At 41.8% G+C, this 26,025-nt stretch overlaps 1 protein-coding gene across 1 annotated transcript in view; it reads right to left on the reverse strand.

Moving 5' to 3' along the window:
* Positions 1–25,690, reverse strand: part of RIPOR3 (RIPOR family member 3) — a 143,585-nt gene extending 117,895 nt beyond the window's left edge. The window contains exon 1 of the mRNA XM_032218282.1: positions 25,211–25,690. The gene's annotated coding sequence lies outside the window, so the exon portion shown is untranslated. The remainder of the gene's footprint in view (positions 1–25,210) is intronic.
* Positions 25,691–26,025: the final 335 nt, after the last annotated feature.

A 26,025-nucleotide genomic window follows, 5' to 3' on the forward strand; every position in this document is an offset into this window, starting at 1 on the left:
TATTTACAGATGGTCCTCTATTTACGATCAGCCATTTAGTGACCATTTGAACTTACGACTGATCTCTGGGGATACTTATGACCCAGTTCCACAGCTCTGACAGCCAATCACCCCTCTCCTCACAGTCACATGACCGCATGTCAGGCAACTGGCAAAATCAGCCTATCGCAAACTATTGGTTTATTTTGCAACTGCAACTGCAACATTCACTTAACAACCATCGCAATCAACATCGTAAATCAGATTGGTCATTTTGGTGATCTGATTTCCAACTGTCACTGATCACAATGGGCAGGAATGGCCTATAAGGACCCCAGTAAACTGCATAATTCTCAGAAGACAAACAAATGAGGTTGTTTGCACATCCATTCTTCTCAAATTATGTAAACTTCACCTGGGCCAATATGTCTTGCCAGCTTTGGCATGCTCTGTGTTCATCCAGGATTACAGTTCATATATTAATATGACCCCTTTGAACTTTGATTCATTTGGGGTAAAAACAGTTGCTGCCAGGATTCATGATTTTAGTTTGATTTTCATCCTATAAAATACACCAGCTGTTTTGTCACAGTTTTAGAAAAAAGTAGTGTTTCTTCTTCTTCTTCTTCTTCTTCTTCTTCTTCTTCTTCTTCTTCTTCTCCTTCTCCTTCTCCTCCTCCTCCTCCTCCTTCTCCTCCTTTTTCTTCTTCTTCTTCCTTGTCTATTTCTGTCTAGCAGAAGAAAAAGAGACACCAATGCTCTTTACGTCCCTCAAGAGCAAGCCATAGGCATGGAAAAGAAATTATGTTAGAAAACAGCCATCCGGTTCCATTGCTCAACCACAGTCCCAGCAGTGGCTTCATTTTCCTTGATGTATTGGTGAGTCTAACAGCAAAGATTTGGACTTTGTGAAGCACTCCTTCAACCCATGGAAACAGATTGAAGGGCCTTGAATTTGTTTTCTTTGAAAGACATTTGGCTCCAGCCATCCACCTTACCATGATATATTCTGCACAGCTAAATATTAATATAAAAGGAAACATAATCTATCCTTCACTGCGATTTTGATGTTTGCCAATATAATCAGTCATTTGAGTTCCAGATAATCCACTAAAATGCTTAATGTGTAGAGATTTAAAGCATAAATTCAAAAAGAAAATGGAAGATTCCTCAGTTGGCTGGCTTGGTTGCTTGTAGATGAATTTATCTAACAAATGGTAAATGAACATTATTTAATCTAGTGCTAATAAATCAAGAAGAAGATATTACATTCCACAGGGATTTCCCTACTTCAAATGGAAAATCTATTAAGACAATGTAATTATGCTCTTTGTTGTATAATTCTATCAATGTAGATTTTAGCAACACTTTTCTTTCCTTTTTAATAGTCTTGGCAGGAGGAGATGGCAGGGAAATTGCATTGGCCAGGCCAGCACCATCACGCTTCACTGTTGTTGAATGTTGGCACTCAACATGTGCTGCCTGAAACAGTCACTTTCTATACAACTGTTCCTAATAAATGCTTTGCTCTGTGGAACTTCTACTACTGTTGGCTGCATTTCAACACAACGTAGCCCTAAGTTTTGTTGTTTTAAAAATAAAAACCTTTCTCGGGTATACTCAGATTTTCATGCAACTTTTTCGAAAGTCATATACACTCTTCTAGCAAAAATAGAACGGATCATTTTAGGAGATCAAGATATTTTGTGGTAGAAGAAATCTTCAGCAGATTTTCTAACAAACACCCCCCCCCCCATATTGCATGTGTTACTAATAATATGCTGTAATTTGTTGGGCAAGAGTCTTTTTCTTCTTGACTAGAATCACCATGTCTGCACAAAAGAAACACAAAAACAGCCTCAAGCTTGTGCGTTGAAAGTTTATTCTTACGGAAAAAGACCAAGCCGATTCCCATGGAAGTGGTTGTCTCAAGTGAATTCTCTTTGAAGACAAGGAACATCACAGGCATGGAAGCTTTTAAGTAAAAACACGTGGAGCTGCTTCATGACATTTCGTTCTGTACGAAAACACATTGATCCTTTAAGACCATTTGAAAACATGGCATTGTTCCTTGGTTTTTTCAATTTCTCCTCCTGCCATATTTAGCTTTCCCCCTCTCTCAACACTGCCCCCCCCAACTCATTTGTATCTAAACACTTGAAATGATGCTACCGAAATAATCCCCAGTTCTCCATGTTTGGCAGCTGCACACTTTTTTATGTGACATGCTAGGAGCATTCTTCAAGAGTGGATGGACTCAGGCCCAAGGAACTGAAGAGGAGGAGCAGAGGTAGTATTCAACTGATTCGGACTGGTTCGGTTGAACCAGTAGCTCCGATGACCAGTTTGCCCAGTCCACCCACTCCCACCTTATCCTGTCCTTTATTTCCTGCTTTCTAGCTCATCTCAATTGCGCAACACAGCTGATTTCTCCCTTCTTCCTGCTGTTCCACTTATCATTGCTGACTTGGAAGGTAAGCAGCTGAGTTTCTAAATACTCCATTGTCAGTGGGGCACGCAAGTGCTTTAGGCGCACGCACGCGCAAAGTGCAGAGTATGCATTCACTGAACCAGTTGTTAAACTGGCAGCATCCCACCACTGACTGGGAGCTGTGGTAAGAGAAAAGGTTGAGGGTTTTTTTATGGATCAAGTCTCTAAAAGGCTCAAGAAACCACCTCATTTGTTAACTTTTTCCCCATGCCCTCCTCACACACACCATTCTGGGATTTGGATTCCTGGTGCAACAAATAAACAGTCAGGGCATAACATAACAGAATAATAGAACACCAGAGTTGGAAGGGACCATGGAGGTCTCCTAGTCCAACCCACTGTTCAAGCAGGAGACCTTATACCATTTCAGGCAAATAGTTGTGCAGTCTCTTCTTAAAAGCCTCCAGTGATAGAGAACCCACAACTTCTGGAGGCAAGTCATTCCACCAATTAATTGTTCTCACCATTAGGAAATTTCTCCCTAGTTCTAGGTTGAATCTCCCCTTGGTTAGTTTCTCCTTGATTGGTTTACATCCAATTATGTATAAAGGGAGGACACAGACCTGAACGTTGTTCAGTCTGGGAGCTCTATTAAGATTAAAGGTTTCAAGTTGCATTAAATAGTCTATCCACAAAAGAGTAATCTGCTTGGTATTTTGTTTGTTTCAGCTCTTTAAAAGCTCTGTTATTGCTAAGGGTGTGATCCAAGCTAGTGGGAAAAATGAAATGAGGTGTGTTGCATCTGTCAAACTAATCCTGAAAACTATCCTTTGTATGCCTCTCTGAACGCCAAAAAAATTAATTAATTACAGCTCTATTTATCATACAGCTCGGTCAAGCCTGGCTTGTTATTTGATCCCTGCTAAAAGCAGGTGAACTAGAGTTCCTCTTTTGAAACTGTGAATTTGAAACCTATTGGAAGCTTTGCAGAACAATTTTTACTAAAGAGCATGGACTTTTGGTATGGAAAGGCAACAAGGAAAGGAAAGGCAACAAGCTAGACCAGTGTTTCTCAACCTTGGCGACTTTAAGTCCTGTGGACTTCAATTCCCAAAATCCCCCAGCCAGCACAGCTGGCTGGGGAATTCTGGGAATTGAAGTCCACAGGACTTAAAGTTGCCAAGGTTGAGAAACACTGAGCTAGACTCTACTATGCTCTTAAGGACAGCAGTTCAGTGGGTTATCATTCATTGACTGCCCTGTGGCTTTTAATCTGGAAATTTCATTCCATTTTTGAAGCAGGCATGCTAATAGGTGGCCCAGTGGTTAGAGTGCAGTACTGCAGGCTACTTCTGCTGGCTGCTGGCTGCCTGCAATTTCGCAGTTCAAATCTCACCAGGCTCAAGGTTGCCTCAGCCTTCCATCCTTCCGAGATGGGTAAAACGAGGACCCAAATTGTTGGGGGGGGGGGTGTAAACCACTTAGAGGGGGCTGTAAAGCACTGTGAAGCAGTATATAAGTCTAAGTGCTATTGCTGTTGTCAATTATTCTTAATAATATCACTTGCTTGGATTCCAAAATTGAAAATAGAATCTTACATGTACTGGTTCGAACCTCATCAATACTTAAGATTCACTGGTTGCATTTGCATAATACAGTAGCTAACACTGGGGGTGTTTTAAGCTAAAATCAACCTTTTCTAACTTAAATGCTGACTGGTCTTTGGTATTAGCCAATCAGGATTCAAATTAGAGGAGGGGGGGGTGACATTAACTCAGAAAAGCCACAGGTTCACAGAGCTAAATTTGCCTCCCACATTCACCCATGTTGCTCAAAGAAGACCAAGAAAGCTATCAACATGAAGTCCTAGATTAGCCTTGTAAGAATGGAACAGCTATGGGGGTCCGTCTCACTATTTACCCTACTTTTTACCTTTAGTCTAGCAACCCCAGGGTGTATGTGGTGGACTGGGGGAAGTAGTAGTAATGATAAGTCTCTCTTGAATCTGTCCATCATTGCACTGACTCTGATGAAAGATAGATTAGGATAACATAAATAAGCACTACAACATAAAACCTGGTTTAGATTGGTAGCCACAGGTAGACAAAGTGAGGTTGTGTCTACCATGACTTCATCATGCAATATTGTCTCCCCTCTACACCTATCCTGTCAAGATTGATGTTAGTGATTCTAGTCATGTAAGTTATCTAATTCACATCATTTGCATGATGATGTCATAATATCTGTGGCATCCTCATGGTTTTTACTTGACACCTATACAATACTGAAGTGATAGATCACTCCAACTGAGTTTACACAAAAAATTAGTCAGCCATAAGCAGAATTTCCCTTAACTGTCCCTTAACATATTTGGTATAATTATGAGCCTTTGCAATAGGCTGTGTCTGCATGTAAAACATAAGAACTATGCAAAGCTCTCAAGGGGGTATTCACTATGATGGGTTCATGCAAAATACTCCTCCCCCCCCCTTCCCTTCCAACAGTGAACCAAACCTGGATCACACTATGCTCTTGTCTTGCCCCAGTCTTCTGATTCTTCCAACTCATGGGGGAGGCTTTTGCAAAGATATAGCAAATGTGCAGAAGTTTCTTCTAGCTATTCAATCTGGAACAGCGTGGTGCATCTCAGCCAGAACACATCATCTCCTTGCCTTAACATGGCCCATTGGTTAACCTCCATTGTGCAAAGCACCTCAGTCAGGGAAACCTTTAGGTACTTCACAGAAGCTCAAAATAAATCACAGGAGGGGCTTTTGCAATAGTAGATGTTCTTTCAACAAAACAAAAAAAAGATAGAAATGCCTACAGAGAATGCTGTTGCAGGAGCCAGTTATACAACCAGTTAAAAATGATTTATATGGTGTTTCACCTGCAGGGCTGAAAATGCAAACCACATCTTGTGAACCCCAGACTTATAAGGCATAATTCGTTTAGCATACGGGACTTCCCAAACATCACACTTGTCGGTTCCCTCTGTCCAGGCTGGAAGGAGTCTGCGAGAGACTGTGAAATATAGGCTGATGCCAACAATAAATCAAAGAGGTTATATGAGTACAATGAAAAATATGTTTTAGAGGGGGAAAATAACTGTACATGGAAAGCATCCATCCAAATGCACTCGAATAATCCCAAAATAGTACAGCAGGCTATTTAAACTTTCCAAAAATATTTAACTTCTCAGCTGACACCAAGCCCAAGACATTTTTAGCAATACAATGATGGGGACAGGGAGCTTGCAGAGGGCAATTTAAGATTGAAAACATTTCCTCATCCTGGAGGAACATCTGGGCGATTCATGGAGGGGAAGGCTACAATCAGCTGCTATTCCAGCAAGCGTGCCACAAAATGCCAGTCTGTTATATACTTTCCATGCAGATAGCAGGTTTGGAAGATCTAAATAGGACCTTCGGATGGGTTCCATTTTTAGTTTGCCAAGTGTTTCATGTCCCGTTCTCTGTACTCAAACAAAAAAGCAGTCAAATCCCTGGCTTTTTTCAGTCCCTTAAAATTTCAATTGTCTACTTTAACTGAACACATGTGAGCAATGTGGATTCTAGTCTTTTTTAGCTTCCCCCTTTTCCCACATGCAGCTTCCTTTTCGGTTTGCCTTTTGGCACAAATAATTCTATCCAGGTTGGCAGTCTAAAAGTTCCTCATTCTTGTTTGAAGGACAAGAAATATTTTGTGGTCTGGAGAAGGTCTGCATGGAAAGAAGAGCTTTCTGCTTTGAGCTGTCCTTTTGTGAACTCTGTTGGAGTGATTTATCACCCAGCGTTGTATAGGTGTCCGGTAGAAACCATGAGGATGCCACAGATATCATGACATCAACATGAATTAGATAACTTGCATGAGTTGAATCATTGACATCAATCTTGGCAGTACTGATGTGAAGTAGAGACAATCTTGCACAGCAATGCCATAGATTCAATGCACAACATCACCCAATAAAGAAGCAGCCTTTGTTGCAGAGAACAATGAAATAAGTAATGATAGCAAGGAGGTGGAGCAACCAAGTTAGGAAAATTCAAGAAAGTCATTTATGTTGAAGGAGTATGAGTTTGATAGGTGCCTAGCAGTGCTGATCCTGGGGATACCTTGGTCTTTGTTCCTGATATTGGTAGACCAGGACATGCCACCAATGATGTGTTTCCATGAGGATGACAAAAAAAGCAAATGGCTTTGCATTGAAAAAGGGTGAAACTTGAATTGTGCAGTCACAAGTGACTGTTGTCTTGCCTTTTTTAAACTTCCTTGCAGATGTCCTTCCATGCCATTTTCATCTTTTGGAGGTTATAGAGTAGTAACATATACTAAAGTTAATAACATAACTGGAATCCCCTTTGGGAGAATCCCTTTAGCAAAATAAACGTATAAAAATGTCTATGGAGATTCTCAGTTATCCAGGCCATGGGTGTCCCAAAGATGCTTTTTCAAAAGTAGACTTTCCTTGTTTTGCTTGAAGACTTCTCATCCCAGAAGCTTCTTCAGTTCTGACTGAACCGACTGAGTCAGAAGTGAAGAAGCTTCTTGGATGAGAAGCAAAACGTATTCAAGCAAAACAAAGAAATTCCAGTTGCCTTTTGAAACGCCACCTTTGGGATGAGCCAGAGGTGGGTTCCTACCGGTTCGGACCGGTTCAACCGAGTAGGTAGTAACTCGGCTGGACACGCATCTGAGCCAGTTTTATCGGTGGCCCCAGAAGCAATACCATCTTGTTTTTTGCTTCTGCGCATGTGCAGAAACAATTTTTTTTTACTTCTGAGCATGCACGCGTAGCACGCATCAAGCCCGGGCAACCCTGAAGCACATCCCTGAGCAAATTGACAGTAAAAGAAGCCAGAATCCACCCCTGGGACAAGCATACAAAGGATTAGGGAGTTTACCACGTTTAATTTAACCCATCTATTTGATGCCTTCAACTCAAATCTAGCAAATAACAAGATTGAAATTAGGCAATTTCCACCAAATTGAAATGCAGCCTTGGGTGAACATTCTGGGATCTGCAAAAATGGGTTTCAGGGGCTATATGCTACTCTTTCTGATTCAAAAGGGAATTGACATTTTAAAGGCTTGCAAATAATCAGGGATTAGAATGCCTTTGTTTGAGCACAGAAAATAAGGACATGGAGCACTTGACAAACTAAAAATGGAACCCATCTGAAGATCCTGTTTACATTTTCAAAAACCTACTATCTTCCTGGGCTGTACATGACAGAATAGCACTTTGTGGTGCAGCAGCTTTAACATATACCTGTATAAATGTAACAAATATGACCTAGAAAGGATATTCAGAATGCAGCATAGTTATATTTACCGTATATACTCGAGTATAGGCCGACCCGAATATAAGCCGAGGCACCTAATTTTACCACAAAAAACTGGAAAAGTTATTGACTCGAGTATAAGCCTAGGGTGGGAAATGCAGCAGCTACCGGTAAATTTCAAAAATAAAAATAGATACCAATAATGTTTTTGAATATTTATTTCAAAGAAAAACAGTAAACTAGCGGTGTATTCAATGAAATACTTCACTCACCTCATGATGCTGATGTCCCGCTGTGATGATGATGTCCCGTGCAGCCGCGGGAGCGATGTCCTGCCTCCTATGACACACGGCACAGTGATTCCTATCATTGGATCACTGTACCAGAGGAGGTGGGACATTGCTATGTGGCTGCTTGCCATAACAAGGAGGAGGTGGGACATCGTTGCAGAGCGGCAGGAGGGGGAGGAAGGGGAATCGTAAGACAGCCCTGCATTACATTAGAACGTGAGGAGGGGGGATGGTGCGGTGCGCGCTGCGCGGCAAACTGACACAGAGGGAGGGGAAACTCACAGGGGCACTGGGCCATTCACAAGTGTCACCCAGCGGCATGGCCCCGCCCCTTTTTCTCCTCCATTTCGGGCAAATTTTTCACTGACTCGAGTATAAGCCGAGGCGGCTTTTTTCAGCCCAAAAAGTGGGCTGAAAAACTAGGCTTATACTCGAGTATATACAGTACTTCTTCTCCCAGGGTAAGAATGTCCAAAACGGAAATACTTCCTTTTTTTTTTTAAATGTAAAGTTGCCTTCTCCTCAATATCCAATAACATTTAAATTCAATGTTTTAAGACTTCATCATCTTGAGGCTATTTCAGAAGTCTCTTCTTGCTTTATGTCCCTTTGTCCTTCAGCCTGTGGGGGTGTGCATGGCCACAATAAAGCTGCTCCTACAAAAGGCACAATTTTTTTAAAAAAGAAATGTTTCAAAAATCATTCCAAGATTGAATAAAACTTATGTCTCGCAGGGACATAAATCATGTAGCCAATGCAGCATATTTTAATTGTTGCATGAGAAATTTAAAATGTTAACAGATGTAGATCAGTGCAGCCCACCTAATCTCTTGCACATTATTTATTCACTTTCACACGGACATACGTAAATTCTGAAACACAAATGCAATTTTTCTAATTACTATCATTGAGGGAGAACAGAGAATTGGAAAACGTTTTTTTCTATTTAGATTGTTTCTGTAGTAACACATCTGGCCATGTAGTCCCCAGCCAGGGAATGCCAAACATTATAAAAGGGTGCAAATCATAATTGTTGTCTGTGAAAGGAGAAAGTGAACTAGAGGAAGGAGGTTCTGTCCAGATGTGTTTGATCAAGAAGAAGTTTATTCACCATTACTATCTTCACAACAGCATGGATGTTTCTTTTGAGTCGCTTGTATTTTTTTTTTAAAAAAGTAAGCTTTGGGAATGTTTAAATTTCAAAAATGTTTCAGATAGTTAGACTTACATGTTAATGCTGCTGCTTGTACAAACATAGCAACTCAGTTGTGATTGTTACCATTTGAGCATAAAACAATGACAGAAAAGCTTAGATGGTGGAATGAGCAAAAGCAGCCTGAACTTGGTCTGTTTCCTCTTTCAAAGAGCCTATTTTATAATCCATCTCTTCACATGCAAGATTAAGCAGGTGAAAAATGGGCAGAGCCTCAATCACAACATTGTGGCAGCCATCTTTGTTTTTTGACCCTGGATGCAGGGGTGGGCTGCTGCAGGTTCTCCTGGGTTCCCATAGCTAACATTATGACCGGTTCAGAGAATCTCCAAATCCCACCACTGGCTGGCCCCGCCCACCATGCCCCTCCCCTCCCAGGAGTCTCCATGCGGCCTGTTTTGGATGCAAGGTACATGCAGGGGCTGTGCGGAGGCTCGGGGGGGCAGCTACCAGGACGTTCTGGAAGGCAGGAAATGGACCTCCGGAGCCCAGGAGGGGTAGTTTTCACCCTCCCAGAGACGCAAGGAAAGCTCTGGAGCCTGGGGAAGTCAAAAACGATCCCCCCGCCAGGAGCTGGCTAGGCCACGCCCACCATAGCCACACCCACCCAACAACAGGGCAGAGAAGCCGTTGCTGAAATTTTTGAAGCCCACCCCTCCCTGGTTGCACAGCCTGTTGTTGATCAATCACAACTGCTTACACTGTTGAACTAGCTGTAGCTTCCAAATTGTCTTCCAGCTCAGGCCTTTTGCAAAAGTCCCACTATGAGTTGAGTTGTGAGTCAGTCAGTGTTCATCTGAGCAGCCTCCCAGTTATTGGAAGGGGAACAACTGGTGCACCAGCTGAACCTGTGCAAAAGCCGTCCTGGTTACAACTGCCACCAATTCATCCAGTAGTAGCAGGAACTGTAAATCCCAGGTTGTGTACCAATCTCAAATGTCCCAATATTCCTGACCCCCTGAAACAGCCTTAGGGTTGAGAAAAAGTCCCTTCCTTCTCATCCATCCCTGAATAGCCTTCAGATATTTGACAATATCACTTAACACAATCCAGAGAAGAATTGTAGAATTGTATACCATTCACATATTGATGATCTCACCTAGCAGTTTCCTTCAGATGTTGAATGGAAGGGGTTGTATTGAACCCTAAGGCATTCACAAGTAAACACACACACACACACACACACACACACACACTTGCAATCTTCCCCTGTCTCTCAGCACAAAGCAATCTCATAATGCGTTAATGCCCTTGAGGGACAGCAACTTGTTCTGCAGTAATTCCTGACATAGGCTGTTTCCAGTTTTACAAGAATCAGAACAAGCACAGGATTCTTACATTTTATGTATAAAACACTTCCAATTTGAATTATTTCGAAGCAATCCATTTCCCACGGCTACCAGCTAGGTTTAGATTCAATCCCTAATGAACATGTGATTCTTAGACTCCACTTTGTTTCATACCAGTGACCCTAATTTGCACAAGAGGTCACACCGCTGTGGCCCAGACATTTCCAGGTAGACTTTGCTGGATATTGGGCTGGGTGCCAGGGACCTGCAATCCAAACTATTCAGGCACCTTGTCAGGAGCATATAGCTGGTCCTAAGTGACTATTTTAGGTGGATAAATTGAAATCCAGTTTCTTTTCTCAAGAAGAATTCAGTATATTTTGTCCTTGCTTCTGAGATCAACCATTAAGAACTCAACTGCATCTATGTCTGTCTGTCTGTCTGTCTGTCTGTCTGTCTGTCTGACTGACTGACTGACTATCTATCCATCCATCTGTTTCTCTGCCTGCCTGCCTGCCTGCCTGCCTGCCTCTCTATCTATCTATCTATCTATCTATCTATCTATCTATCTATCTATCTATCTATCTATCATATATCTATCTATCATATATCTATCTATCTATCTATCTATCTATCTATCTATCTATCTATCTATCTATCTATCTATCTATCCAACCATCCATATTTATCTATCTATCTATCCATCCATCCATCCATCCATCCATCCATCCATCCATCCATCTATCATCTGTCTATTTATCATCTATCTAGCTCCCAATCTCTGGATGCCACACAGAAAATGCATGTAGATGAAAAAACATTTGAAAGGACTGAAAGTAATGGAGAACAATCCTTGTATCACACTGCATTGGGTGGCATGGGGGATGTTACCTTTTTTCTCTCTCACTTCAGAATGTAATATTAAAAATGAAGAAAAAAAGTAGAAAGCATGTATTTTGAGTTCTAAGATCAGAACTAGTCTTTCCTTCCTTCCTTCCTTCCTCCATCCTCCCCTTTCTTTCTTTCTTTCCTTCCTCCTTTTTTCTTTCCTTCTTTCCTTCCTTCCTTCCTTCCTTATTATTTCTATTGATTATGCAATTTTGTGCAATCAAGTCATTTTCAACTCCTAGCCACCATTCCTAATCTGTTCTTTCAAGTCTCCCATTGGTCACTGTTAGTCTTTCTCTTCTCTTTCCTCTGACCTTTTCCAGAGAGCTGGGTCTTTGCATAACATTTCTGAAGTAGCATAATTTGAGCCTGGCCATTTGTGCTTCAAGTGAAAGTGCTGGGTTGATTTATATAACAAGCCATCCCTTCGATTTTCTTAACTGGCCACAGTTTTCTCGGGAGTCTTCTCCAGCACCAAAGTTCAAAAGGCTTCAATTCCCTTCTTATCCTCCTTCTTCAATATTTCCATTAGAAAAGCAAAAATGTAATTACCTCTGATCCTTGCCAAAGTCACATCTCAGTGGCTGACGAAAATAAATTTCTGCTACTACTTTTTTCATTGTTGCATAGAAATTAGGACTGTAAAGACTCTAAAGCCATCCTGAGAATTTCCAAAATAGAACATCAGCTTGGGGAAAGCTAATTGACAAAGTGGAATGTATTTGAAGCAAACAGCATATCAGAAAATGGATTTTCCTAACTCTGGTACTAAAGCAGGAGTGTCAAACTGGATTTCATCGAGGGCTGGATCAACATTGTAGTTCTTCATGGGCTAGCAGGGTGAGGGGAGTGAGGAGGGGGGGAGACAGGACAGATACCTCCTGCAGCACCCTGCTGGCCAAAACGTGGCAAGGGGAGCTGTGTGCAGGTCCCTCACACCTCATGCCCTCTTGCAACACTCTGTGGGCCAAAAAAAAAACCAGGTCACACAGATGACTTGCGAGGCGGAGGTAGGTTGCAAATCCCGGGGCTACCAGTTCGCTCATGCTCGTGCGCGCGCACATGTGCAACACTTCTGTGCATGCAGAGAAGCATCCGGGCGGGTGGGCGGAGCATCATGCCACCGTCACTACCAGTTCGCCCAATCCAGGCCAAACCAGGAGCAACCCACCTCTGCTGTAAGGCCCCCACATGGCCCATTTTCGCCAGCATCCAGCAGCAATCTGCTGGGTGAAAATGGGCTGGCAGAGACCGTGCGGGGCCCATTTTAGCCAGCAGAGGCACCGCAGGATGGTCCTTTGATATTTCCAGGTCAGCCACATGGGCCAGAATTTGATACCCCTATACGAAAGTCTCTGAGTACAATCCTGTCTTCTTGAGAAGATCAACTAATTCCGATCTTGTGTGTTATCTCAGTAGCTGGGTTTAGATATTCCAGTGGGATAAGGCAGTCGACATGTCCAGTAGATTGTCCACTATCCCTAGACAGGACACGGTGACGGCTAACTTGACAAGCAGCAAGCTCATGTTCGACACCCAAGTGCTTCTGTGGGACAGGGTGAGCTCCTGTCCTTTGCTCCAGCTCCTCCTGGTGAGGGACGGTGACAGTGATGTCACCGGGTAAACCTTTCAACCCAGAAGTGCCTTGGTGCTCCCAACATGAGTGCGATGTGATCTATAGACACAGATTAAAAGAAAGGGCTTTGCATCTCAAATTGGTCCTTATTTAAAGGTTCTTCCTTCACGAAATATCATATACATACATTTCATTCCAAAGTTCAGACTAGGCCAAATAATTTCCTGACATTCTGCCAATCTACTTCCCCTCAAATTTTTGCTAAAGTCATGTCTGTAATACATTAAGCAGACACTGCAGACATGCATGATGCTGTATGCAGATCTTTTTTTCCAGCCTTTCCTATATGGAATTTACCCAGCAAACTCCTGAGTAATTATATTCAAATATATTGTTTTTGTGTCCTGATTCTTTGCTGGTACAAGCCATTGGAGAACTGGCTAAACAAATGTCAAACATTCTGGGAGATGATTGTGAGAAGCAAATATTACAATCCCCAAAGCTCACATCTCAAATTCGATTCCCAGCACATCCATCCTATAAATAGGAAAAGGAAATACCAGTCAGGTTCTCCAGGTACATTAAAAATATCTTAATGATGCACAACAAATTCCTGTTGCAATTGGAGGAAAAATTCTCCTATGATGACCCATTACTGGGTTCAAATGTTAACCTGTTCACATATTGCAACAAACCATGGTTTATCTATATATTATTATCATAATGGCCACAAAGATTTGTATTCACCACCTACATAGAAATAGACTTTTTTCTTTTGGTAAAACTGAGGAGTGGAAGTTTTCTAAAAGAGTTACGCAACTAACAGATGAAGCAATTCTCCTCTGTTTTTCTGCAATATTTATCAAACAGCAGCAGAACAATGTAAAACTGGAAAAAAGAAATTGGAAGCAAAAATAGGGGGTATTATTTCTCCTGTGAATAAAACTGGGGATGAGATTCAGACCATGGCTTAATTAAAATTGATGTTGGTTGCCAGCTGGCATATGAATCTTGATTTCCACCAGAAATGTTGCCAATCCTTTCAGGGAGACTTCCCAGACAGAACATTGCAGAGGAGATTGACCAAATATTTCTCACCAGAGAATAGAATGGATCCTGCAGATCATCTCGTCCAACCCAGTGCCCAATGCAGGATTCCATTACTACAGAACCTCCAAAGAGATGCTGATAGTTTATTGTTTGTGTTACTTCATTAAAATAAATCTTGGAATCCTCATGGACAACCATTTAAATATGAGCCAGCAGTGTGCAGCAGCTGCCAAAAAAACCAAGACAGTTCTAGGCTACGTAAACAGAGGGATAGAATCAAGATCACATGACGTGTTAATACCACTTTATAATGCCTTGGTAAGGCCACCTTTGGAATACTGCATCCAGTTTTGGTCGCCACGGTGTAGAAAAGATGTCGAGACTCTAGAAAGAGTGCAGAGAAGAGCAACAAAGATGATTAGGAGACTGGAGGCTAAAACATATGAAGAACGGTTGCAGGAACTGGATATGTCTAGTTTGATGAAAAGAAGGACTAGATGTGTCATGACAGCAGTGTTCTGAAATCTCAGGATCAGACACAAAGAAGAGAGAGTCAACCTATTCTCCAAAGCACCTGAGAGGGTAGATCAAGAAGCAATGGGTGGAAACTAATCAAGGAGAGAAGCATCTTAGAACTGAGGAGTAATTTCCTGACAGTTGGAACAATTAATCAATGGAACAACTTGCTTCCAGAAGTTGTGAATGCCCCAACACTTGATGTTTTTAAAAAGATGTTGGATAACCATTTGTCTGAAGTGGTGTAGGGTTTTCTGCAGGAGGTTGGACTAGAAGACTTCCAAGATCCCTTCCAACTCTGTTATTCTATTCAAAAAATGAACAAGTGACTCATTGGGCCATTGAAATATTATATTGCCATCTGACTTTTTTGGAACTGGTTAGGCAAGCTACATTGATTCCTGATTCCCCAAGATTCCTGTCATTGAAATAGAAGTAAGAACCTACCAGGTGGAGTCAAAAAGTCAAAATGGTGGACACAACTGTGTTACTGAAGCCCAAACCATTTTTCTCCACATGTATGCCTAAGAAGTGTTTTTTTTCTTATTAGACTCCTCTTTGGTGTGTGTATGTATATATGTATCATCATCAAACATGCAGCCTCTTCTGCATGTTTCCAACCAATACAGTCCTGAGCTTTCTTTTTCCAATTGGGTCCACAATATTTGCTGATGTTGTCAATTCATCTTGCTTTAGGTCTCTTTAAGTGGATGCTTTTTATCAAGTGGAATCCATTCTATGACTGCCTTGGTCCATCTGCCTTGGGAGGGGGTGTAGGTAGGTAGATAGGTAGATTAGTATACTGGGTGTAGGTTTGTGTGTGTTTCTAATGTTATAGATTTACATTTTTTACTTTCCATTGCAATACTTATTCAAGATTTGCAGTGTTGAAGTTTTAGTACATTTCCTCTGGCTCATTTGTTGTTATGTTTTCATTATTTACTCGCTCTGTTCCTTAGAAAACAAAAATTCTAAATCTTCCTTTGAACATTTACCTCTCCCAGTCCAGTTTATACATATAAAGAGATGTTTATATGACATGTTTATAAGAAAGCAACAAGGCAACAGTTAGTATCTTAATAGCGCATGAATGACCTGTTTGCAATTCACACATCTCACTAAAGCATCCAGTTAGGCTTTGTTTGTCCCTGGAATGATACGTTTTTTTTAATATGACTGATTCAATCTTTACTTTATGCAGATTTATCAAAAGTGCTATTTTAAGACAGGAAGAGGGGAAAACTCCCCAATAAAATGTAGCTGAACTTTGATCAAAGACCTCATAAATATTTTAAAGTAAATAGCTATATAATACTAAAAAGAAACAATAATGTAAACAACTTGTAATTTAAGGCAATCTAAGTTTATATTACATAATATAACCCATACTGCAAAGGTTTCTGTTTGAGATAAACACAAAGTTGGCAGAAATAGATCAGGATTTACTAGTATGTTCCTGGATTACAGGTCAGTGTTTCTTTTTTCTAATTTAAGCTCTTCTGTCATCCCACAATAGATGTGTGCTTGTCTATGCAAGTCATCTCATCCATATAACTCACAAAGGGCTAGAGGCTCTGGGGAAAAACATTCAGAGGTTCATTTAAAAAAAAAATTAAAATATATTTTGAAGACTGTCTTTATAAGAGACTATTAAATCCCGGCATTATTGTTTTTGACCTGCACAGATGTTATCCTACTTCTTTATATCTGACATCCTGAACTATTCTTTTAAAACTTGTTTAATATTAGGAATCATTCTACATAGTAAAACTTTTACATTGGAAAGAGGGTGTGAATCGATCAATCAATCAAATAAATAAATATCTTTTCATGACATTATTCTCACATGAGCTCACCTCAGATCGCAAGGATGTGTTTCTTGTAAAGCTAAAAGCATTTTTAAATTATCTGTGGGGTGATTTGATACAAAGAGTATTTTGGGCTTGAGAAGACTGCCAACTTCTTCCCTATGTAATAGAGCTCGAGAGTGTAATAATTGTATTAAACAGAAAAATAAATCTTCTGTTTAATAGATTTAAACCGGAAAATAAATAGCTCTAGAACTGAACAGTTTCACCTTGAATATTTGTGTCAAAGGTTCAGGAATGGTGAGAAGGCAGGATAAGGGCTCAGTTCCCTTTGGGGGTATGATTTCCATAAACAATGGTATTGTTTCTTCTCTTATCACACTCTTCTTATTTTTGATCCTGTGTCTTTACGTCCTGGCTGTTGTATTTCTCCTTTATCTGAGCCTTATTCTGTCTATGCCTGCTTTATGTCTAACTGGTGCAATGACCACAGATAAGAAGCTATACTGATAGCCTGGGAAAAGGTGTTAGATACAAAGAAGACTCCTATCAGATTCATCTCCTGGTGGGGATCTTTCCGATCCCAGCACCACTATAGAAACCCACGTGTTTCTACATGGACAGTTAATAAAAAGCTTTTGTGTTGTTAATCCCATATTGAGACTAAAAGGCCACTATGTGGTTGGACTTTCCTTTTCTTTCCCCTTCCCTTCCTCCTCTTCCCCTTCCTTCCTTCCTTCCTTCCTTCCTTCCTTCCTTCCTTCCTTCCTTCCTTGCTTCCTTCCTTCCTTCCTTCCTTCCCAGTTCCATTTAATTTATCTTTATCACTATAAAGTATGTGAGGGTGTTTTTTCCACTATAGAACTGTATTGAGTCAGTGTATGGTGGTGATGATATATTCAACTATTTAAAAAAAAACATTTTTTTAAAATCACCATAAGAATCTTGTATTGACTTTAGACAGCAAATACTAGAAGGGTAAGAAGAAGAAGAAGAAGCAAGTTCCTGAAAGATGGTTTTTTGCAGACATTCCATTACCAAACTGGGTAACATCATCAGTGGAGAGCGGATGAACTTTGTGGGCTGAGAAAGAAAGAGCTGAAACAATTCAGTCTACAGCAGATACAGTACATATATATTCTCAGTAGGACTCTGTCAGCCAAGCTCCTTGCCCAGATTCATGTGTTCTAGAGGGCTCGCTTCTGTCATCAATGCAAGATTCAAAAAGAAGTCTAATTAGTTGCTATTTTTGTGGTAAGGTCAGGTCCAGGTAGGTCCACCTAGCTCTAAAGAAAAGGTGCCAAATAATAATGAGTGACTAAATCTAGCAACTCTATGAATTTCCATTGTTCCTCTACAAGAAGGTGAGATCTCCTGGAATTCCCTCAGATTCTGTGTCATCATCCTAGCAAGAAGTCAATTATGGCAAGCATTAACAGCTTCTCTTTGCTTAAACTCAAACTCCGTTCTGAATTCATGCTGTCATCCATGTTGATCAAAATGATGCAGGAGGTTCTCTTTTTCCACCATTCCGAGGGATGGCTAATCCCACTACCCTCCCAAGCTGCTCTCCACTTTGGAAGAGCAAACTTACTAGAACATATATTGCTATATTTTGCCTCTATGGTTTCCTCTCTGCAACAAATAGGAGCTGAACAGAGAGAGAAAATCATAGAACCACAGAATTCTAGGCTGTCATTCTACTTGAAGCTAATTTATTGTTTTCTCTGTTTACAGCTGTGTCACTAAAACAGAAACAGATGACATGGAATTGGAAAGGGCTATTCATGCCCCCAGGTCCAATGCTCTCCTCAGTGAAGAAATCCAAATTAAAGATGCAGTTGGGTAATTTAACCTTTGGACCATTATCTCACTGGATAATTGGTTCCATCGTTAAACTGTTCTTACTGTTCGGGAATTTTATTCTAACATAAACTTGGAAGCTGAATCCATTATTTGATATTCTGTTTTATGTAATGAGGGAGGACATAGCTTGACCTTCCACAAGGTGTCCTTTCTGACAGCTAAATAAGTTTCCAGTCATCATATCCCAAGACTAACCATCTCTAGCAGCTTCCACCATCCTAGATAGATCCTTCTTGATCTTCTGCCCCCACCAATATCATCCTCATTACTCTCCCCTTGGCCTGTTCCAAATCCTCTGAACTGCGGTGCCGAAAATGGAACGTAGCAAAGATGTGATCAAGAATAGAGGTAAATTATATAATTGTTACCCTAAGGTTCTCCAACCTTTCTGAAGCAGGGGATGTTTCTAGACTTTTGAGAGTTATAAGTACCCTCACAAAATGGTTGCCCTGCTAGATGTGGCCAACCATAAAACAGTCATGTCCAAAGCACCGGCCTTCAGTCACTCACCCTTTTATTTGCAAATAATGTCTTTTGGATTTTTTGTGACAGCCAGGCACAACAATGAAAAGATTGCTAACCAAATGAGCGATGTTACAAGGCAAACCCTTTATTTACCTGCCTGTCAACTTTCAATGCGTGTACAAAAGTATTTTTGTTTGCATCATAACATAATGGTGTGTGTTATCTTGCCCAACAACCCCATAAGATGCCAAAAGCGTGGCAGCCCATTCTTCAAAACGCACCTTGGTTGGAAGAGCCAGACTTCATCCCATAAACAGAAACGAACCACTTATTCAAATTTGCAAGACAGCCAAGAATTGTTGACAAAGTAAACATAGAACCATAACTGCTGTACTGCAATTCCAGGGAAGTCCTATAGAAGGAGACAGTCTGAACCTACTTCCAAGTCATTTTCCTTCCTGCCAGATTTCTTTGCCCCATGCTTTGGACACCCATTATGTCCTTGATTTCATAGGGATGAGATTTGTTGTGCTACTGTTTTTCACTGTTTTTAACTCGCACAGGTACTCTGCGTTTGCAACAGGTTCGCTTCCCATCTGTGCTTCTAAGAATTAAACATAAAATTAAGCAGGGCAGGGAACTGGCAGGGGACAAGGGACATGTTAGCAGGGGCCATGTTGGACACCCAAGCATTACACTCTTTGTGGCTTGTAGCTAGAAGAAAATTAGACTAAAGGTCTGAAGCTTGGTACAGTCATCATCCAAAGAAATCCAAGCTCAAGGTAAGAGCAGGCAAGAAACTGATAAATGAGTTCTGTGGATTTTTTTTTAACAACAGAGAGTCATATGACACCCCTAAAGACTAACACATTTAAGATAAATAAGCATTTGGGGATTTCTATCCACTTCATTTATCACAATAAACTGTCCTTGCCATGCAGAGAAAAAAGGAACACTACAATTAATACTAAATAAGGGACTCTCTCAGTGGTGGGATTTTAAAAAAATTTAATACCGGTTCTGTGGATATGGCGTGGCTTGGTGGGCGTGGCAGGGGAAGGATACTGCAAAATCCCCATTTCCACCCAACAACCAGGCCAAGGCTAGCATAAAATCTCCATTCCCTCCCCACCCCACTAACCTGCTTTCCAGCTCCCTTCTCCTGTGCAGGGCAACAGAAGAAGACCCAGCCGATCAGCTGGGATTCACGAAGCAGTGAATAGATGGGGGAGCAGCCTGCCAGAGGTGGTATTTGCCGGTTCTCCGAACTACTCAAAATTTCTGCTACTGGTTCACCAGAACCAGTCAGAACTGGCTAAATACCACCTCTGGACTCTCTCCTTAAATAAAAGACAAAGCTAAATCCTGGATCTCCTAACAATGTCGGCTTAACTCATACAGTGAACTGTTTGTATTCCTTTCTTTTATTCTTCTCTGCAGCTTCCCTGTTTAGTAGAGACAATGGGTTCAGGGCTAAATCTCTTCTGCCCCCCCACCCCCCGAGGATAAGCACTTGTCTTTGCAAGTTGTTTTCTCCCCTAAAAGCTCACCTCTCCTCCTCCAGGAGTCGTGTCTCTCTCAGAAAAATCATTCTGAAACTTACCACTATGGAGGTATGTCCATATTTACTTATGCTATTCTGTGTGTAAGCTTCCTTCTTCTTGCATAGGGATTATTCTTCTTCGCTGATGACATAAAATTACTTAACACCACTGACAATGCAGCTGCCTTACAAAGCAACCTTGACTATGTGTCAGAATGGCCGCTGAATTGGCAACTCCAGATTTCAACTAACAAATGCTGTGTCTTACACATTGGCAACAAAAATCAGAACAAATATAAGCTTCTTCTCCAGCAACATTGTCCTGATAACTAGGGCATACAAAACCTTTGCCAGACCAGTTTTCGAATACAGCTTGTTTGCCTGGAATCCACACTGTATATCGCACATTAATATGATTGAGCGGGTCGAGAAGTATTTCACGAGAAGAGTACTCCACTCCTCTGCTCACAATAGACTCCCTTATGCCACCAGGCTCGAAATTTTGAGCTTGGACAATCTGGGACTGTGACAGCAGTGGTCGGACCTAAGCATAGTACACAAAATTGTCTGCTATAATGTCCTACCTGTAAATGACTACTTCAGCTTCAAGCACAATAATACACAGGCAAACAACCAATACAAACTCAAGGTAAACAGCTCTAAACTCAATTGCAGAAAATACAACTTCAGCAACAATTGTAGTGCTGTTCAATGCCTGGAATGCTCTACCCGACTCCCTCAAACACCCATAGCTTTAACCTTAAATTGTCTACAATGGACCTCACCTCATTCCTAAGAGGTCCATAAAGCACACCAGTATGCCTACCGTCCCTTTTCCTACTGTCTCCATTTACTTGCATTCATTTCCTTTGTTCATGTCCATACCAGCTATCCTGCACATGTATGACAAACAAACAAACAAACAAACAAATAAAAATGTGACCTACCAGGGCTGCCTACTGCCTCTCCAAGTATTTCCACCAACCCGACTGCCATTATTACAATCGTTCAGGTGGGATGAGTGTGAAAAGATATAGACTAGATACTTCAACGTTGTTCATTTTGTTGTTCTCCAAGTGACTGAATTCACACAATACAATCTACACACCTCTAACCACGGGAGAACAAAACACAGTAAGAGGCTATGCACAAATGAAGGGGGGGGGGAGTCATATTAACACTTAAAAGTCCTAGCTTGGTTCGTTCAACAGCTAAGACAATGATCGAGTTTCCAGAATGTACTGAAAAATCGGTTTCCCAATCTTTTAGCTATAATGCTTTGTACAAACCCAGTCATTGTGTTCAATTTCAATTGTCATAATCCCCCAGCCAGCTGTTGGTTGGGAAATTTTTGGCAATTAGTCTTACACATCTGGAGAGCACTAAGTTGAGGAAACCATGTGTGTGCGTGTGTGTGTGTGCGCGTGCATGCACACATGCGTGTCTCTGTGTGTGTGTATTTCAGTCTATAATTTCTTTATTAGTGTGCCATGCATTTTGTTTCAACACAGACATTTCATTACATTAAACAGATCTACATTCTAGGATGAAACTGGATTTCTCTGGAAGCTGAGAGTCAGAGTTTCTCAGGGTAGAGATGTCAGTTATATCAAAAGGCATACAGGCAAAGAAGGACGGCGGGGAAAGTCCATTAAAATAAGGGAAGGGGGGGAAATGTTGGAATTAAACAAGTATAAAGATGGAATTACAATTTCATGTTGACAGAGGTGAATCAGCTGTTTTTGTGACTTCTTCCTAATCCACAATGAATACTTTTATCTTGCCAAGCATGTTGTACATCCAAGGGGCCTTAAGCTGAATTCAGGCCTAAAGACTAGTTAAATCATCCTGAGGTGAGCTGGCTGTCTGAAAAATTTTGCCAAGTTTTGCCAGCAAGCCTGACAATTTCCATGTGGTAAAAAGGTAAAGGTTTTCCTCGCACATATGTCCTAGTCATTCTCGACTCTAGGGGGCAGTGTTCATCTCCATTTCAAAACTGAAGAGCCAGTGCTGTCCAAAGATGTCTCTGTGGTCATGTGTCCGTCATGAATAAATGCCAAAGGCGCACAAAATGCTGTTACCTTCCCACCAAAGGGGGTCCCTATTTTTCTACTTGCATTTTTATGTGCTTTCAAACTGCTAGTTTGGCAGAAGCTGGGACAAGTAACAGGAGCTCACTCCGTTACGTGGCACTAGGGATTCATACTGTCAAACTGCAGACCTTTCTGATCAACAAGCTTAGTGTCTTAGCCACTGAGCCACCGTGTCCCTTTCCATGTGGTTCATTAGTTAAAAAATAACAGAATGGTATATCCCTGATTTGCTATTGTGGACTGGTTCCACAACTGAAATCTCTGTGCATTTCCATTGTTGCATTAGCTAAGCCTATTCAGTATCACTAAGCCATAACAACACCCTCCCACAAACCAAGTGCACAATTGCTGTGTTTACATACAGAGATGATTGTAGGGAGGAATCAGAATTTACAAGATGGCAGATGTAATGTTGCAATCCAAGCCATGCCCACCAAGGGGTTGGGCTTTGATAACAATGACATACCTGCCATCTTGCGTATTATGAGTCACCCTGCAAAATCCTGATATTTATATAAAATGTTTTATCCAACCAAATGAATAGCCTATTTCACGCAACATATTAAGACAATGCCAAACCACCAACCTTTCAACTCCAATTTAATCTAGTCTGGGTTTTAGGAAACCAAATCCAGGATACGTCTGATGTATTGTTTTGGATTAGCATGCTATGTGAATCTAAGTGACTGTAGTGTAGAAGGGGTGCCAGAACCTGGTCTAGAATCCCTATGCAGCAATAAGCAAATTAACTCCAACCCCAGCATGAATTCTGTTGACCCTTATCTAACCTTGAGACAAGATAGGCAGCCTATAAATTTTATACATAAATAAATACCCCAATCCTTTTAGTTAAGAAGATTCCTGCGCATAATTGGACCTTCATGTGTGGACATGTTCTTTTGTTCTTCACCAGAGGTGGGTTCCTACCAGTTCGCACCTATTCGGTAGAACCGGTTCGTCAAATCTATGGAACCAGTTAGAAGAAGTTCCACCAGTGGACCCGGAAAGCAGGCCACACCTACAGAAGAGGTTCCAAAATTTTTTGAAATCCACCACTGGCAAGGATCTTGTAACTTGACAGCTTTAAGACTTGCATGCTTCAATGCCAGAGTTTCTGAATAGCTATTTGGACCGACCTAAATACTAATGCATAATTTCATATCCGGTCACATGGGCGGAAAACCACTCCCATCTGGTCACATGGGTGGCAAGCCACTCCCACAAAGGAGGCCACACCCACAGAGTAGATTCCAACAATTTTTGAAACCCACCACTGTTCTTCACATATAGTATTTTCAACAAATCATAGTTAACACAACTGTGATTAAACATGATGTTGTAACCGCCAATAGATGTCCTTATTCTGTATTGCTGCTGCAATCCTACACCATTTACCTAACAACAAATACTATTAAACTCAGTGACAAATATTTTGGCATAGAAATACACTGGTTTGCCACTGGATCACATCTGTAATTAGCTTTGGTTTCTCATCTTTTAAAAGGGTGAATAATAAAGATTCCTGCATGAAGCAAAGTAAATATGACCCAACAGCCTATTTTAAGTATACTCCTAATAATGATTTTTCTGTGATTTCCAGCACATTCTTCTGCAGGTCAATACACCTTCAAGCTTAGTATGAAGTGTGGTCTCAGGCATATTTACTTGGAAATGAGTTTATGGAAGAGTTTAGCTCAGTTTATTTGGTGGAGGTTTGTATTTGAGGCGTCAGCAGCAAAAACAGAGAGACAGATTTTTTGTTGGACCAAGTGTGTATTTTCAAGGGACCCAGAATGTAAAAATATAAGAATATAAAGAATAAAAAAGTCCAATATTTAATATTGCTTAGTTTCCAACCAAGTGCAGACCAGAAGAAGATGGGCCGTAGTCCTTTCCCCATCTTTATTCCCTTCCTACTAGCTGATATTAGGCACAATGCTCATCAACCTATAGGCATGAAACAATAATCAAGTCTACAAGCCATTCCTAGCCTGTTTTCCAGGAATGTTTTCTGCTCTCTTTTAAAACCACCTAAGTTAATATCTGTGCACACATCTGACGCTAGCAAACTTCACAGTTTAATTTAGGTTCTGCAAAGAATTCCTTCTTCTTTGCTTTCAGTCCTGAGTGTCTAGTAATGCTTCGAGTGCTCACACTGTGAGGAAGAAGAGCTTGGCTCCAAAAACATTTTCCATATCACCCAAGGCCCCTTCCATGGGCTCTTAAATAGCTTCCCTTCCTTCTTTTCCATCCCAGTTATCCTAAAAAGCCAGGCCTTTTAACCTTTTTGAAGGGGAGCCAATCTAATCGCCCTGCATCCTTCTAATTGGCTTCCTTGGCATCCTTCCCCATCTGTAGCATCATGTCTGACATGTGGTGACCAGGACTGTATACAGTTTCCAAACTGTAGCCTCACTATAAATTGCTATAACGGTATTTCTATGTTGGCAGGGTTTTTTTTTGTTGTTTCCAATGAAACACGGAGTTTTTCCACGTTCTTTACCTTTAGTCTTGCTGGATTTTCATTCAGCAAGAAGTTCTTAATTTATGGCGTTTTTCTTTTCTGGTTAGTCCCTATGGCTAGCTCAGACGATCCCACTGAGGTGCTGACATTTGGAGTAGTTTTCTGTATTTTTTTCCCCCAGAGGAGAAAGCCGTCTTAAAACAGAGTTAAGAGTTGTCTCCAAAAGCCAGCCGGATTCCCTTCTCTTTTGCCTCTTCCAAACACGTCCTTAAATCAAAAAGTCTAGGATCCTGCGCCAGTTTCTCTTGACCTGGGTCAATTCAACACACACACACACACACACACAGGTAAGGCACCGGCTCCGACAGGCTTAAACTCCGCCCTCCCGTCCCTTGCCCTCCCCAAATGCCCCGCTTCACCTTTCCTTCTCGGCTCCCCCCCCCCCACCTCCTACCTTTGCTACATCTCCAAACGCGGCACCCGCGGGGCGAGCAGCTTCTCCGTCCTCCTGGACAGCGACGCCACCGAGCGCACAAGCGGCTTCCAGCACGGTTGGAGGGGAGCCCGGGTCTCCACGCCCTCTGGGTTGTTCTCCGTCCCTCCTTCCCCGGCTGGGTTTGGAGATCTGCCCGTGACTCGCTCGCTCGCTTGCTTTCCCCCCGCAGCTCCTCCTTTGCTGGGCTCTTGCTGGCTGCGACGTCCCGATAGCGGCCAGCTTTATCGAGCCCTCGCAGCTTCTCGGCCGAACCAGGCGCCTCTTCCTGGAAGACGCGTGCAGTGGCGAGGCCGGGGACGAGAAGCATCTGCCTGCTGTCGCCGCCTCTGCTCCGCGCCTGTTGCTCCTTCTCCTCCCCTCCCACCTCGACCCCCTCCTAGGCTCGCGGGGAGGGGAGGCTGGGAAAACGTGGAGGTTTCCCTCGCGTGAGACCCGTTTGGGACGATCGGGGATCGGAGGTGCAGGTCCAACCTTCCTCCACTGTCCCTGTAGCAGCGCCATCTCCTTCCTCCCCAAAGCTGCTAACCAACCAGCCATCCCCCAGGGGGAAGCGCACCCTTGCAGCGGGAGATTCAGATTAACAGGGTTGGAAGGGACCTTGTAGGTCATCTAGTCAACCCCCCTTTAAACAGGCGGCTTTACACCATTTCTGACAGATGGCAGTCCAGTCCCTTCTTGAAAGCTCCCAGTGATGAAGCTCCCACAATTTCTGAAGGCAACTTCTGTTCCATCGGTGGATTGTTCTCCCCGTCAGAAAATTTCACCTTATTTCC

Source organism: Thamnophis elegans, chromosome 5 (genome assembly GCF_009769535.1).
Source record: "Thamnophis elegans isolate rThaEle1 chromosome 5, rThaEle1.pri, whole genome shotgun sequence".
In the NCBI taxonomy this organism is placed as follows: domain Eukaryota; kingdom Metazoa; phylum Chordata; class Lepidosauria; order Squamata; family Colubridae; genus Thamnophis; species Thamnophis elegans.